Raw genomic sequence first — 15,229 nt, 5'->3', positions numbered from 1 at the left:
ATATATATATATATATATATATATATATATATATATATATATATATATATATATATATGCACGCTCATGTGAGAACGGGTGCCCAAGAAAGAACTGATAACCAACCGCAGTCGTTCACGTGTCCATATTTAACGATCAGATGTTAATTTTAAAAAAATAAAAATAAAAAAAAAAAGAAAAAGAAAGAAATAGTGGCATTTTCGTCAATAATTCAAACTATGGTGGAAATAACATGTGTTTTTTTTTTGAATACTACTAACTCTATTAGAATGCAGTATCTGTTCATAACTACTTTCTCAACCTATTGAAGCACAAGAGTCAGTAGTATTGACTCCACTGAGGCTCGAACCCACCACCTCCCGTATAAAGGGAAGGGTTTGATGCCACTGGACCACAAGGTCCTTGGCCACTGGAAATAACATGTGTTAAAACTTAAAAGTGCAAGTAACTTGTGCAAGTGTGCAAGTAAAATCACTTAAAAGTGCAACCATTTTCATTTAATAGTGCAAGTAATTTACCTTTTTAACATTGGTTCACCTAATGATAACGTCTTTCACATTGGTGCACTTAATGAGAACGTTTGGTGCAACTAATGGTAACGTTAGGTGCACTTAATATTGATGCTCAATGTACATTATTTGTTGCACTTTTAATACATTTTACTTGCACTACTATATGAAACAGTTACTTGCACTTCAAAGTTTATTTATTTACAAAAATGCCACCGCAATTAAAAAAAATTAGTATTTCTGATCCGTTAGACCTTGACACGTGGGCGGCTGTAATTAGTTCTCAGTTCTCTCTTGGACATGTGGTTGTCACCTGATTCGTCTCCTAACCCCAACATTTTCAATTCTATTTCATTTTTCACTTCCCGTCTTCCAATCTTACTTCTTGCTAATTGTGAATTTGTGGTGATTTTTTTGGTAAATTCACAGGGTCTTTCTCTGTCCGTTATATATTATGTTAGTTGTATATTATTTTGTATTATTGTATATCTGTTTTAGCCTAGGTATATCTTTAATTATTTTTACACATGTATGCCTTAAATAGACTCAAAACCTATTTAAAGCTTACTTTAAAACATTTTTAATGACCTACCTAATAACGTAAATTATTTTGTGGATCTGGATCTAAAAATACACAATTTATATACTGAATGTTCACAATTTACATACTGAATGTTCATAATTAACATACTGAATATTCACAATTTATATACTGAATGTTCACAATTTACATACTGAATGTTCACAATTTACATATTGAATGTTTATAATTTTATATACTAAATGTTCAGTATGTAAATTATGAACATTCAGTATATAAATTGTGAACATTCAGTATATATATTGTGTATTTTGACCTGAGTCCGTGGCATAACTGTCCACATATTAAATAGACTTTTAAAAGGGTTTCATGCCAGGTTAGCCCAATTGTAGGTTTAGGTTTGAATCTAACAGAAAGTCTACATACAAGCTCAGGCCTATGATTTGTATAGCACGCCCATGCCTAGTTCTCTAAATCTCAGCTCAGCTCAGCCTAGCCTACTTTCATCCCTAGTGATAGTTCACTTTTAGTCTCTTTTTTTCATAACATCCTCTTTGGTCTTAGTATTATTATGGCATGACCATTTTTTGTCCTCCGTCAACAAAACCGTTGAAATGCTGTTAAATACAAGGGTAGTTCAATCTTTTTTATACAAAGTGGATTGATCCGCTATATTTTTATTTTAAAAAAAATCTCTAATTAAATACTAAAATGTCCTTGTATACGATTTTGTTGATGAATGACAAAAAATAATCATGCTACAACAATACTAGAACGAAAGAATTATGCTTTTAAAAAAAAAGATTAAACTGTGTGCACTATGTTGCATCTTCCTAGTGAGAACTGAGAAGCTGAAGGGTCAAGCAAGAAAAGAATCGATCGAGTGGCAGAAACTGCAAAGTATGGTCATTTGCAGCATGCAGTAATTACTAAATAGAATGTAGAGAGGGATGAAGATAGATGCTTTAGTTTGTTATGCTTTGTGACATATAAACATACAATCTTTGGGTTTTCAGCTTTGTTTCTAATTAGGAACCTTGTTCAGCACTCACTGCAGAAGATGCAATGAATGTGTTGGCAAACTTTTTGATAAAAGAATTGGATGGGGGCTGCGCGAGCGCAAGCCCCACTACCACAAATTATGACTTAGGCTCCACCGCTTGGACAGACCTTAGACTGGCACCCTTTCAGAATGCAATGAAAGTCACCGCCTAAGCCATAGGCCTCTATGATCGTCCATTGACCCGTCCAAGTAAGTATGTATTTCATTCCCCCAAAATCCTCTTTTGGAAGGCTTTGATAATTAAGCTCCAGTATCAGTTTTCTTCCAATGTGGGACTCTTTGAAATACAAATTACTTGCTCTCCCATAGTTTTGCTCTTTTTCTTCTAGTGGATATGCAGGTCAAATATACTTGTTTGCCAGTTTATATATATCTATATCTATATCTATATTCTATATATATATATAATAACAGAAGTGCCTGAAAGAGTTTTCACGCCCAAACTGAAGGGCATTTTAGTAATAATATAATTAATATAATTAAAGTAACATAATTCTTATTTTGTTAATAATATAATTAATATAACTAATATATCGCCCTACTAATCAGCCAAATTTCCTAAACCACTCCCCATCCCCACCCCTCTTAATTTCTTACCTTTTTCACCTCTCTCTCACTCTTCCTTAATTTCTATATAAACTATTGCTTATAATCATAATCATTCTTATAATAATTATTATATACATGATTAATGCTAGAGGTTGCGGCACTCAGTATGAAGAGCCTCGAAGAGAAACTAGGTCTTGAGCATTGATCATAGTTTAGCCGCGTATCGAAATTAACGGTAGGTTTAGCATCCAGGTAGTTTGATCGGATTAGATGCGTTATTGCATGACTATATTGTCCAAACTTAATACTTTTTTTCGGCCAAAAGTTGTTGATATGACTGCATTACGATTTATTTCAAATATTTCTACGGTTACTCCAAGTACAATTTCATATACTGAATCTGATTTTGAAGTTTCATTATCACAGTTTCATTATCACTGATGAAAGGCCCCTCATGTGAATTATCTAGCTTTGAGTGGTGGTTATTCCTACCCGTTTAAAGCGATGACTTTTCTGATCTCTCCGTCTTCATTTTCTGCTTTACTATCATTGTTCCAAAATTTAGAGTGCTACACAAGAAAATGTGTGGCTCACGGGTGATTGGAGAATGGGGAGTGGATAACTTTCTGGCTTTCTGCTATGATATACATGACAAGATTTATGTTTATTTTTATCTCTACTACTCTACTATATCATTTCCGAAGATTGGGGCTGCAAATCTATGTTTCATTATGCAATTTGTATGTCTGCTACTCTGTTATATCATTTTCGAAAGATTGGTGCTGCAAATCTATGTTCGATAGTGCAATTTGTATTTTTAACAAAAGGGAATGCAAAAATAGACATACGAAAGAATGGACTATATATGGAGTACATTTTCATTAATACAGTTTGAATTTTTGAATAAAAATGAATAGGCAGCATGGGGTACGTAGTGTTGGCTAAGGAAAGGAAGTGAAGTGAAATACTGGTGAACCGTACCCCTCCATCCACATCTAAAAAAAAAAAAGTGAAATACTATTTTTACTCTTATTTTTAACTGCTCAAACATCTATTTAACGGGGAGGGGAATAAATAGCCACTTTTAAAATAATTGATGGGATAAAGTGATTACATAAATAACTTAGGGAGAAAAACTGTTATAAGTATACCACTAGGAGTAAAAGAGTGCCATTTTCCCTAATAATAAAATTGCTTATAATTTAATTTTTAATTTTATTATCTAAATATATAATAGAATAAATGTACATTTTCAAATATTAAATTTTTTTATAATTTAATCTTTAATTTTATTATCTAAATATATAATAAAAACATTTTATCCGTGCATCGCATGGGTAATTTACTAGTATATATATATAGATAGGAAGGGGCTCATGTACATTATGTTCCTTAGGTGAGAAATAATACGGAATTATAGCCATAGATCTAATTCAATCCAACGTATGAAATTGCCTTCTAGATTTTAAAACACGCGCATTATTTAGGGTACTATTGTAATTGTCTCATATTATTTTTTCATAGTTACATGTAGTGCTCATTTTTGTGCCTAGTAGTGGACATTTTTATACCTAACAGTGCATGTTTTCTGCCTTAGAGTTCATGCTATTAACCATCTAGGAGGTTAGTTTTATGCTTTGTAATGCATGTTTTTGTGTCATACAGAGCAAAAGTTTGTACATACCAGTGCACATTCTTATGCTTAATCAAATAAAATTGCACAAAACACACTATTTTTCATAAATACTTGCAATGCATAATTTTCAACCGTATAGTGCAAATATTTGTGCCTAGTAGTGCACATTTTCTCAACTAACAGTGCACGTTGTTCAGTCGTAGAGTTCAGGCTATCATCCATCTTTTAGGTTAGTTTTATGCTCTGTAGTGCATGTTTTTCTGTCATACAGAGCAAAAGTTTGTGCCTACTAGTACACATTTTTACGGTTAATCAAATAAAAATGCACAAATCACACTATTTTTTCATAAATACTTGTAGTACATAATTTTCAACCGTGTAGTGCAAATTTTTGTGCCTAGTAGTGCACATTTTCTCAACTAAAAGTGCACGTTGTTCAGTCGTACGTAGAGTTCAGGCTATCATTCATCTTTGAGGTTAGTTTTATGCTTTGTAGTGCATGTTTTTGTGCCATACAGAGCAAAGGTTTGTGCCTACCAGTGCACATTCTTATGGTTATCAAATAAAAATGCACAAATCACACTATTTTTTCATAAATACTTGCAGTGCATAATTTTCAACCGTATAGTGCAACTTTTTGCGCCTAGTAGTGCACATTTTCTCAGCTAACAGTGCACGAACGTTGTTCAGTCGTAGAATTCATCGACTTCACTTCGTCTTCTTCGACGGAGAGTAGCTTGTTCAAGACGAAACACAGAAGTGTTCTCGCAATAATAACTCTTTCCGTCAACTGTCCTCGCAAATCACAATCCGCCATGGACGAACCTCGAAAGCATCAGGTTCCTCTTTCACTTTTTATATGCAATGATATTTGTATCTCTGTTTCGTTTATATACAATCTATATATCCTTTTCTTATACTGTGTGTGATTAGTTGTAGAGCTTGACACAAAGAAAACAGAGTAACGGGAAAGGTTAGTGGAAAGGCTACAGACAATTTTGCCTAAGAACGCTAATCTTACTATAGATCATTTAATGCGCAAATTTTAAATCCAATGGTTGAGATCATGCATCAAAATTGAATTCAATGGTCTATATTTTATCCTATTTCTCACATAAGGGACTAATTTCACAGAATCCCTTATCTATTATATATATATATATATATATATTGCAAAAATGTATAGAATTATTAGGTGGAGCTGTTATAGAATTAGGCTTTCAAGAAGGGTGCGATATGAGATGCTTTTCAAGACTTGCGTGTTCACACTGATGTTTAGGTGTTACTTTTTTGCTTGTACAACTCATCAGTGTTTGCAACGCTTTCCTTGTAATTCTTGCTCTGCTTTTCCCTTCAAATGCTTCAAAACTAACTTCTTCTAGCTGCAGCACCATGAGCTTCATGTCTGGAATGGGGGCTATTAACGAACCAAACACGAATAAAAAAAGATTATCCGTGCTCGTTTTCGTTAAGGTAGTGTTTAAGATCTCATAAATTCTTATATGCATTGTGGACCTTGGTACATGTGTATGTGTCGAGAAATTCTATACCTTATCGTTTCGATCCATGATCAATGATAAAGAATAAGAAGGGCCACGCGAACGCTGGCCCCCATTGTCATAAATTGTGACATAGCTCCACCACTTGGGTAGACCTTAAGTTGGCACCCTTCCTAAGTGCAATAAAAGTCACCAATCTAGGCCATGGGTCTTCATGATTGCCCATTGACCCCATCCAGGTAAGTATGTATTTCAATTCCCTTCAACCCTCTTTTGTAGGCTTTATTCAGCTCCAGCATCAGTTTTCTTCCAATGTGGGACTCATTGAAATACAAATTTTTGCTCTTTTTCTTCCTTTCTGTTTTGTTCTTTTTTTCCTAATGCAAATTTAATTAGCATGTACTATGCATTTATTCATTTTTAACTATAGCTTCATGATGTTGTGTGACATTAATTTTGCTCAAAATTTCCATTATCTTCTTCAGTCCTATAAAAGCCATCAGTAATCAGTTGATGTAGCCCATGAGTTTCATGCCTGGAATCACTAGAATTTTTGTATCTATCGTCTCATTCTAACTACACATTTAATTAAGTATATATCCATCTATCAACTTAAGAGTGAATTGGAATAGAAATAGAGATGCAATAGATTAACTTTTTGATGGGTTGAAGAAAATTTGGGAGACTTAATTGACACAAAAAGGACAAAAGTTTCAGTTTACAAATTGGGGAGGGGCTGCGCGAACGCAAGCCCTCGCTGCCACAAATTATGACGTAAGCTCCACCACTTGGGTAGACTTTAAGCTGACACTCCTCCAATGTGCAATTGAAGTCGACAACTTATGCCATGAGCCTTAATGATCGCTCATTGACCCCGTCCAGGTAAGTATGTTCTCAGTTTCCCTCAGCCCATTTTTATGTTGCTCTACTGCCCATATTTAACGGGTCATATGTAAAAAAAAAAAAAAAAAAAAAAAAAAGATGCAGTGGCATTTTCATCAATAATTCAAACCTTGGTGGAAGTAACATGTGTTAAACGTGCAAGTAACTGATGCAAATGTACAAGGAAAATCACTTAAAAGTGCAACCACATTCACTTAATAATGCAAGTAATTTTCCTTTTTAACATTTGTGCACCTAATGTTAATGTCTTTCACATTGGTACACTTAATGATAACGTTTGGTGCAACTTATGATAACGTTAGGTGCACTTAATATTGATGCTCAGTGTACATTATTTGTTGCATTTTTAATACATTTTACTTGCACTTAGGTGCCCTATATGAAACCATTACTTGCACTTTTAACACAATTTACTTGCACTCCAAAGTTTATTTATTTACAAAAATGCCACTGGGATTAAAAAAAGGAATAAGGGTCAAATAAGCCACCGAACTACACACGAAACTGCAATTAGGCCATTAAACTCAAAAACAATGCAATTGGGTCCCTGAACTACACCAATCCATGCAAATTAACCCAAAGTGACTTGTTTGACTTGATCTTCCGGTTACCAACTTTAAAAATAATATTTTAAAATAATTTTAAATAAAATAATTAATTAAAATTAAATTTAAAATTTAAAATTAAAAAAAAAAAAGGGACCCAATTAACTTGTTCTGTTTTTTTTATTTTAATTTTAATTAATTAATTAATTTAAAATTATTTGCTCTTTTTCTTCCTTTCTGTTTTAAAAAAATTATTTGCTCTTTTTCTTCCTTTCTGTTTTGTTCTTTTTTTCCTAATGCAAATTTAATTAGCATGTACTATGCATTTATTCATTTTTAACTATAGCTTCATGATGTTGTGTGACATTAATTTTGCTCAAAATTTCCATTATCTTCTTCAGTCCTATAAAAGCCATCAGTAATCAGTTGTAGCCCATGAGCTTCATACCTGGAATCACTAGAACTTTTGTATCTATTATCTCATTCTAACTACACATTTAAGTATCCATCTATCAACTTAAGAGTGAATTGGAATAGAGATGCAAAAGATTAACTTTTTGATGGGCAAAAGAAAATTTGGGAGATTTCATTGACACAAAAAGGACAAAAGTTTCAGTTTACAAATTGGGGAGGGGCTGCGCGAACGCAAGCCCCCACTACCACAAATTATGACGTAGGCTCCACCACATGGGTAGACCTTAAGCTGATATCCTCCAAAGTGCAATGGAAGTCACCAGCCTAGGCCATGAGGCTTCATGATCACCCATTAACCCCGTCCAGGTAAGTATGTTTGAAACCCTCCCTTGACCCTCTCTTATATGGTACTGCGCAGTTCCAAGATTTGTTTTTTTCAATGTGGGACTCTTCGAAATATAACATGCTTGTTTTCACACACTTCGAAATATAGTTGTAGAGGTTCTAGAAACTGATTCATACTGTTCTTTTGTAGTTGTCCTGTAAAGTACAATTTTCACAGAGATGGCCATTTGCAGCAGCAGATCAGAATATATAATATAGAGGGAGAGGGGCTTTGTTCTGCACTTTAATTTGCACTGCAAAGGTATACCATTTTTGCCCCACTTTGCATTTTGCAATATGGCATTGATTTTAAAATGTTGGGTAATCTTCTGTGAAGAAGCATTTATAGTTTCAATCACAATCCAAGTGAATTGGGCACATATATATACAAAATATATGAATTGCAGACACCTACTACCTAGTAAAACTTTCTAAAATGCAACAATTGATGTTAATGCTGGCTGGCAAATACTGCCTTTTCTTCCCATGGTCTCCATAACATTTGTTGTCTGATTTGTCTAGTCCTGAATCAAGAAACATGCTACTCAATCATTATTGCGTGGACGGTGGTTCACACATTATAAACAATGAACTTTTACTTTGAGTCTTCAAATTTCATGTACATAGAGGCTATTTGAGAGTGAAGCGATGTACTTAGGGTTCTTGCAAAGACGGATGTTGAGAAGAAAGTTAAATGGTTGAAAAGAATGGACAATTATAACTTCATAAAAAAAATTATTAAAAAATTTCAAATTATATAACATCATGGACTAAATGTGGCATATTTATGAACAATTAAAGCACTAGGTTAGGTTTGGATAGGGCTATACCGCTAAATGCCGTTTTCTCTCGGTGTGAACCACGATCTAAAAATACATTATTCTAATACAAAAGTAACATTATTCTAACTCACATGCGAGAGTAAAATGGACCAAATGTTAAAAACTAAAAGTTGGATAGGGGCTGCGCGAACGCAATCCCCCACTGCCACAAATTATGACGTAAGCTCTACCACTTGGGTAGACTTTAAGCTGACACCCTTCCAACGTGCAATGGAAGTCGACAACTTAGGCCATGAGCCTTAATGATCACTCATTGACCCCGTCCAGGTAAGTATGTTCTCCAGTCTCCCTCAGCCAATTTTTATGTCACTCTACTGCACCCCAGCATGGGTTAACTTGGCAATGTGGGACTCTTTCAACTATATATAAAAACTGCTGCTTTATTTCCTGCTTCTCTTCACACATTACAATAATTTCTGCTGTTTTCTTTTTCATGCTTCCTTTTGTTTTTTGGTGTTCTTTTCTTTAATCTTTCTCCTAATATTTACAATGCCAAGATTAATTAGCTTAGTGTATATTTTGCATTAAAAACACTACTAAATTTGGCATATCTAAGAACTGTAACAACATGCATTTGACCTCCCTCCATTCGTTGTTCCCAATCTCAATCACTATATATAATTCAGCCACAATTTTTGCACTTAATTAAGAATACAATTCTCATTTCTCAGATGCACTGTAAGAGGCTTGATCTTGCACTAGAAATGCCAAAGCCTTATTCAGTAAACCAATTCAGGGATGGATTGTTGGTACGTATATTCCATTGATGGTGCCACCTAAGAAATGCAAAAACATGCAGGCTTTACAAGTTTGGCAAGAATCATAATGAGGTAAACTAACCAATGGGGTAGCTCAAGTGGCAAGTGAGCTCTCTTTGTGGGGAAGAATTCCGGGATAACCCGTGTTCAATCTCCACAAGTGACGATTCCCCCTGGGCCAGCTCCCGTGCCTCCCGTAGCGAACGTGAGTGGACCTGGACCGTTAAACGGACAGAGAAAGACCTCGTGAATTTACCAAAAAAAAAATAATAATAATGAGGTAAACCAACTAAGAGGGCTGGAATTCGAACTCGTGACCTTGTGGTTATAAATTTATATCTTTAGCTAGTCATCTTTGTTGGGTTTACCACAAGCAGATTTCATAGGAGTTGGTCGTTTCGGGTGATAATCTTGAGACGACGATGATAAACCAATTCAAGATTGCTCGGAGAAGTTCCAGAGGGAGAATCCATCATAAGTTACGTACTCTGGCCATAGCAAAGTATATGTTAATTGTCAAATGTGTATAACTTATAATTTAACTATTAATACCACTTATAAATAATGAATAATAGTTGTTACAAATAGGAAAGGATTCCTATGACTCCCCGGCCAACGCCAGCCCATGGGACAGTAGCGAGCGAGCAGCTCGTCCGACTGTCGCCTCCACCTCAAGCTTTTGGTTAGTAGTTTCGTTGACCGTTGATCGTCATCACTTGTGAAGGAGCAACTCCTCAAGTTCAAATGATCAAATCCTTAAACCTAAATTTCTAATTCCATAAATCCCTAAATATTGTTTGAAACTTTCATGTTAGATTTGTCAAAGATAATTTGTGACTCTTTGCATGACAAATAGGTGGAAAAAGTTTTTTTCACTCAAAAATCTATGCATTCATAGTTAATTGCACAATTGGGGAATTGAACTCCGATAAATACTATGGGAGGATACTACAATACCACTACACCAAATGCACTAGATATGGGCAACTTTTACTACAAATATATTATATTTATAACTTTAGCTACTAGCCTTTTAGTTTTCAGTTAGGCATGTCAAACAGAGCCTATGATCTATTTTTTTAAAAAAACATAAAATAATAATGTAGTAGATAAGAAGATTGTCCGTATAATGTAACTGCCATATATACTTTTTTTTTCAATACTACGAACTCAATTACCAAAAAAAAAAAAAAAATTCTCATTCTTCCATTCATTAAGCATCCTTGTCACTTTTTCTTCCAACTCCCTAATCACATTTCTAGGAACATATGCATCACCTTGGAAACGTAAGGTGACCTAGGTTTGATCAAAATCTATTTTCATTATTCTTGACAATAACCTTTTGCTACAAGTCGAGCTTTTTTCCTAATAATGACTCTTTGTTCATCCATCTTAGCTTGTTCCTAAAAATTCATTTAGTTTTACTATTTTACCCTTATAATTTATGTAGACTTAGTTTATCCACACATACCCGGATCAATTAGTTTCAACACATATAATAAACTAATAAAAAATATTTTTTTATAATAAGTATAATTAGATGAAAAAATTTTGTCAATATGTATGGTAATCTTAGATAACCTAAGAACTGTGAGGGAATCACATTCCCTTCAAAATCCAAAATAGTTGCATTTGGAGAAGGCGATTGACACTAGGGTGCCACTTTTCGGCGACTTTTCGACCAACGTCGGCAATCGACACTAGGGTTCCTACGACTCTCCGGCCAACGTCGGCGATCGTTTTCCCATCGCGTTTGGAGAAGGCGAACCAACTGGTTGCCTTCTCATGTGACTGGAGAAAGCGACCATTTCTCCAAATGCGACCAGCAACCGTCAAACAATCGACGGTCGCTGGCATTTGTCTCGGAATCTTGTCGAAAATTCGTCAGAGGCAAGTCGAAGTTGGTCGGAGAGTCGCTAGACCCCTAGTGACCTGCAATTACAGGTCACCAATCGCTTTTTGGACTACAATGCTTCAAAATAACATGTTTATGAGTTTAATTAAAACTTTTAAAAGTTTAAAGATTTAATTGACTTTTTTGTGTAAAGTTTAATGGCTTATATCACCATTTTCCCATTATAAAATGAGTTAATTCTATTTTTTATCCTATATTTATAGGTGGTAGTTAGGCATAGAAATAGGCTAGGCCCCTTCGTATGAGCCTGCATGCTATGGCATGGCCTAGTCTAGCCTGGCATACTTAGTAAACATACTAGACTTAGGCCTTTTTTAAATTCTGTTTAGCTAAATAAACCTAGGTCTATATGTACAAGATCTAGCCTTTAAGCCTACAAGTTTGGCATATTTAGTTATATATTTAATATCAAATAATTATAATAATAATAATTATTATTATTATTATTATTATATATATAGAGAGAGAGAGAGAGTCATAATCAGGTGTGGCCGCGACTTAACGTGCGGTTAGTGCGGCCGCACCACTATATATACAAATATACACCACTCAATGTTAGAAAATGTACAATACAAATATGCACCATTAGGTAAAAAAAAATATACCACTAGGTATGCGTTATGGTGCATTATTCATAGTGGTATATTTCGCACTGACCCGAGAAGGCGCTACCACATTTGAATAGAAATATATATAGGCTAAAGTGTCATCTAGCACCATGAACTATATTCGATTATTCATACCGCACCCTGAACTTTCATATCGTATATATCGAGCCACAAACCAACAAAAAAATTTCGCCTAGAACTTTTAGCAAGTTTCCCTATCTTCCTGTTGACATGGCATCTGATGTGGTATTTCTCTTAATCTAATATTGTATATGTAAGCGTTTATATATTTAAAATTTAAAAAAAAAACAAAACAAAACAAAATTATTATATTAAAATAACCATAATTTTCTTCTCTTTATTTTCATAATGTATACTTTTCAATTTTGCAATTCCAATGTTTCAAATTTTTTTTTTTTCTGAATTTATATTTTTTGACTAATTTTTTGTTTAGTATTTTTTCAATTTTCCAAATTTATAGAAATGCTATTTTTTTTTTTGTTTTTTTTATTTTTATTTTTAATATGTAATGCTTACATGGACAACATAAGGTTAAAAGAAATGTCACATCAGTTGGAAAAACCTGCTAAAAGTTCTTTTTTTGGTTTGTGGCTCGATTTATACGATATGAAAGTTCAGGGTGCGGCATTAATAATTGGATATAGTTCATGGTGCTAGATGACACTTTAGCCATATATACATACATACATACATACATATATATATATATATATATATGATCCATGATCCATAACACTATGAACCCTAGTCCATGATCCATAGCACTATATGAACCCTAATCCATGATATAAATTGCAGCAAATTTGATAAAGAATTAGAAGGGGCCGCGCGAACGCAGGTCCCTATTGCCACAAATTATGATGTAGGCTCCACCACTTGGGTAGACCTTAGGTTGGCACCCTTCCTAAGTGCAATAGAAGTCACCAATCTAGGCCATGGGTCTTATGATAGCCCATTGACCCCATCCAGGTAAGTATGTTCTTCAATTTCCTTCAACCCTCTTTTGTAGGCTTTGTTCATCAGCTCCAGCGTCAGTTTTCTTCCAATGTGGGACTCATTGAAATACAAATTTTTGCTTGCTCTCTCCCACAGTACAGTTTTTCTCTTTCTCTTGCTTTCTGTTTTATTCTTTTTTTCCTAATGCAAAATTAATTAGCATATACTATGCATTTATTCATTTTTAACAATAGCTTCATGATGTTGTGTGACATTACTTTTGCTCAAAATTTCCATTATCTTCAGTCCTATAAAAGTCATCAGTTGTAACCCATGAGCTTGATGCCTGGAATCACTAGAATTTTTGTATCTATTATCTCATTCTAACTATACATTCAAGTATCCCTCCATCAACTTAACAGTGAAATGGAATAGAAATGCAATAGATTTACTTTTTGATTAGCGAAAATTTGGGAGACTTCATTGACACAAAAAGGACAAAAATTTCAATTTACAAATTGGGAAGGGGCTGCGCGAACGCAAGCCCCCACTGCCACAAATTATGACGTAGGCTCCACCACATGGGTAGACCTTAAGCTGGTACCCCTCAAAGTGCAATGGAAGTCACCCGCCTAGGCCATGGGGCTTCATGATCACCCATTGACCCCGTCCAGGTAAGTATGTTTGAAACCCCCCCTTGACCCTCTCTTATATGGCACTGCACAATTTCAACATCTGTTTTTTTCAATGTGGGACTCTTCGAAATATAACATGCTTGTTTTCACACTCCTTTTAATCTTACCTTTTGCTAACTCCATAGTTGTAGAGGTTGTTCTAGAAACTGATTCATGGTGTTCTTTTGTAGTTGTCCAGTAAAGTACAATATTCATAGAGATGGCCATTTGCAGCAGCAGATCAGAATATAATGTAGAGGGAGAGGGGCTTTGTTCTGCACTCTAATTTGCACTGCAAAGGTATACCATTTTTGCCCCACTTTGCATTTTTGCAATATGGCATTGATTTTAAAATGTTGGGTAATCTTCTGTGAAGCATTTATAGTTTCAATCACAATCCAAGTGAATTGGGCACATATATATACAAAATATATGAATTGCAAATTGCAGACACCTACTACCTAGTAAAACTTTCTAAAGTGCAACAATTAATGTTTATGCTGGCTGGCAAATACTGCCTTTTCTTCCCATGGTCTCCACAACATTTGTTGTCTGATCTGTCTAGTCCTGAATCAAGAAACATGCGTACGGTCCACACATTGTAAACAACGAACTTTTACTTTGAGTCTTCAAATTTCATGTACATAGAGGCTATTTGAGAGTGAAGGAAAGAGTTAGGGTTCTTGCAAAGACGTATGCTGAGAAGAAAGTTATAACAGGACTAAATGTGGCACACTATTAACAATTAAAGGACTGTACACCGCTAAATGCCATTTTCTCTCTATGTGAACCACAATCTAAAAACAATAATTTACCTATGCTACTATCATTTTGCATGCAGCAGAATGAGAGTAAAATGGACCAAATGTTAAAAACTAAATGTTGGGAAGGGGCTGCGCGAACGCAAGCCCCAACTGTCAAAAATTATGACGTAGGCTCCACCACTTGGGTAGACCTTAAGTTGACACCCCTCCAACGTGCAATGGAAGTTGACAACTTAGGCCATGAGCCTTCATGATCACCCATTGACCCCGTCCAGGTAAGTATGTTCTACGTTCTCCCTCAGCCCATTTTTATGTTGCTCTACTGCACCCCAGCATAGGTTAACTTGGCAATGTGGGACTCTTTCAACTATACAAACTGCTGCTTTCCTGCTTCTCTTCACACATTACAATAATTTCTGCTGTATGTTTTCTTTTTCATGCTACCTTTTGTTTTTTGGTGTTCTTTTCTTTAATCTTTCTCCTAACATTTACAATGCCAAGATTAATTAGCTTAGTGTATATTTTGCATCAACTCAGCCACAATTTTTGCACTTAAGCCTTATTCAGTAAACCAATTCAGGGAAGGATTGTTGGTACGTATATTCCATTGATGAACCTAAGTTACCTATAGCTCACCGGCTTAAACCAAGAGAATTAAGATTCAAACT

The 15,229-nt window shown here is 34.8% G+C and overlaps 8 non-coding genes across 8 annotated transcripts; all 8 read right to left on the bottom strand.

Annotated features, from left to right (window-relative positions):
• Window positions 1-2,152: 2,152 nt before the first annotated feature.
• Window positions 2,153-2,310, bottom strand: LOC116011486. Its single transcript, XR_004097038.1, has one exon. It is a non-coding gene; the product is annotated as a U1 spliceosomal RNA (small nuclear RNA).
• A 3,574-nt stretch (window positions 2,311-5,884) lies between these two features.
• On the bottom strand, window positions 5,885-6,044 carry LOC116011485. The gene has a single exon (XR_004097037.1). It is a non-coding gene; the product is annotated as a U1 spliceosomal RNA (small nuclear RNA).
• Window positions 6,045-6,526: 482 nt separating this feature from the next.
• On the bottom strand, window positions 6,527-6,687 carry LOC116011484. The gene has a single exon (XR_004097036.1). It is a non-coding gene; the product is annotated as a U1 spliceosomal RNA (small nuclear RNA).
• A 1,186-nt stretch (window positions 6,688-7,873) lies between these two features.
• On the bottom strand, window positions 7,874-8,033 carry LOC116011505. The gene has a single exon (XR_004097056.1). It is a non-coding gene; the product is annotated as a U1 spliceosomal RNA (small nuclear RNA).
• A 966-nt stretch (window positions 8,034-8,999) lies between these two features.
• Window positions 9,000-9,160, bottom strand: LOC116011494. The gene has a single exon (XR_004097045.1). It is a non-coding gene; the product is annotated as a U1 spliceosomal RNA (small nuclear RNA).
• A 3,844-nt stretch (window positions 9,161-13,004) lies between these two features.
• Window positions 13,005-13,164, bottom strand: LOC116011526. The gene has a single exon (XR_004097076.1). It is a non-coding gene; the product is annotated as a U1 spliceosomal RNA (small nuclear RNA).
• A 481-nt stretch (window positions 13,165-13,645) lies between these two features.
• LOC116011517 lies at window positions 13,646-13,805 on the bottom strand. The gene has a single exon (XR_004097067.1). It is a non-coding gene; the product is annotated as a U1 spliceosomal RNA (small nuclear RNA).
• An 878-nt stretch (window positions 13,806-14,683) lies between these two features.
• Window positions 14,684-14,844, bottom strand: LOC116011483. The gene has a single exon (XR_004097035.1). It is a non-coding gene; the product is annotated as a U1 spliceosomal RNA (small nuclear RNA).
• Window positions 14,845-15,229: the final 385 nt, after the last annotated feature.

Source organism: Ipomoea triloba, chromosome 2, assembly GCF_003576645.1.
Source record: "Ipomoea triloba cultivar NCNSP0323 chromosome 2, ASM357664v1".
In the NCBI taxonomy this organism is placed as follows: Eukaryota; Viridiplantae; Streptophyta; class Magnoliopsida; order Solanales; family Convolvulaceae; genus Ipomoea; species Ipomoea triloba.
Note: the sequence above shows the minus strand (reverse complement) of the source record. Positions and strands in the feature narration are given on the sequence as shown.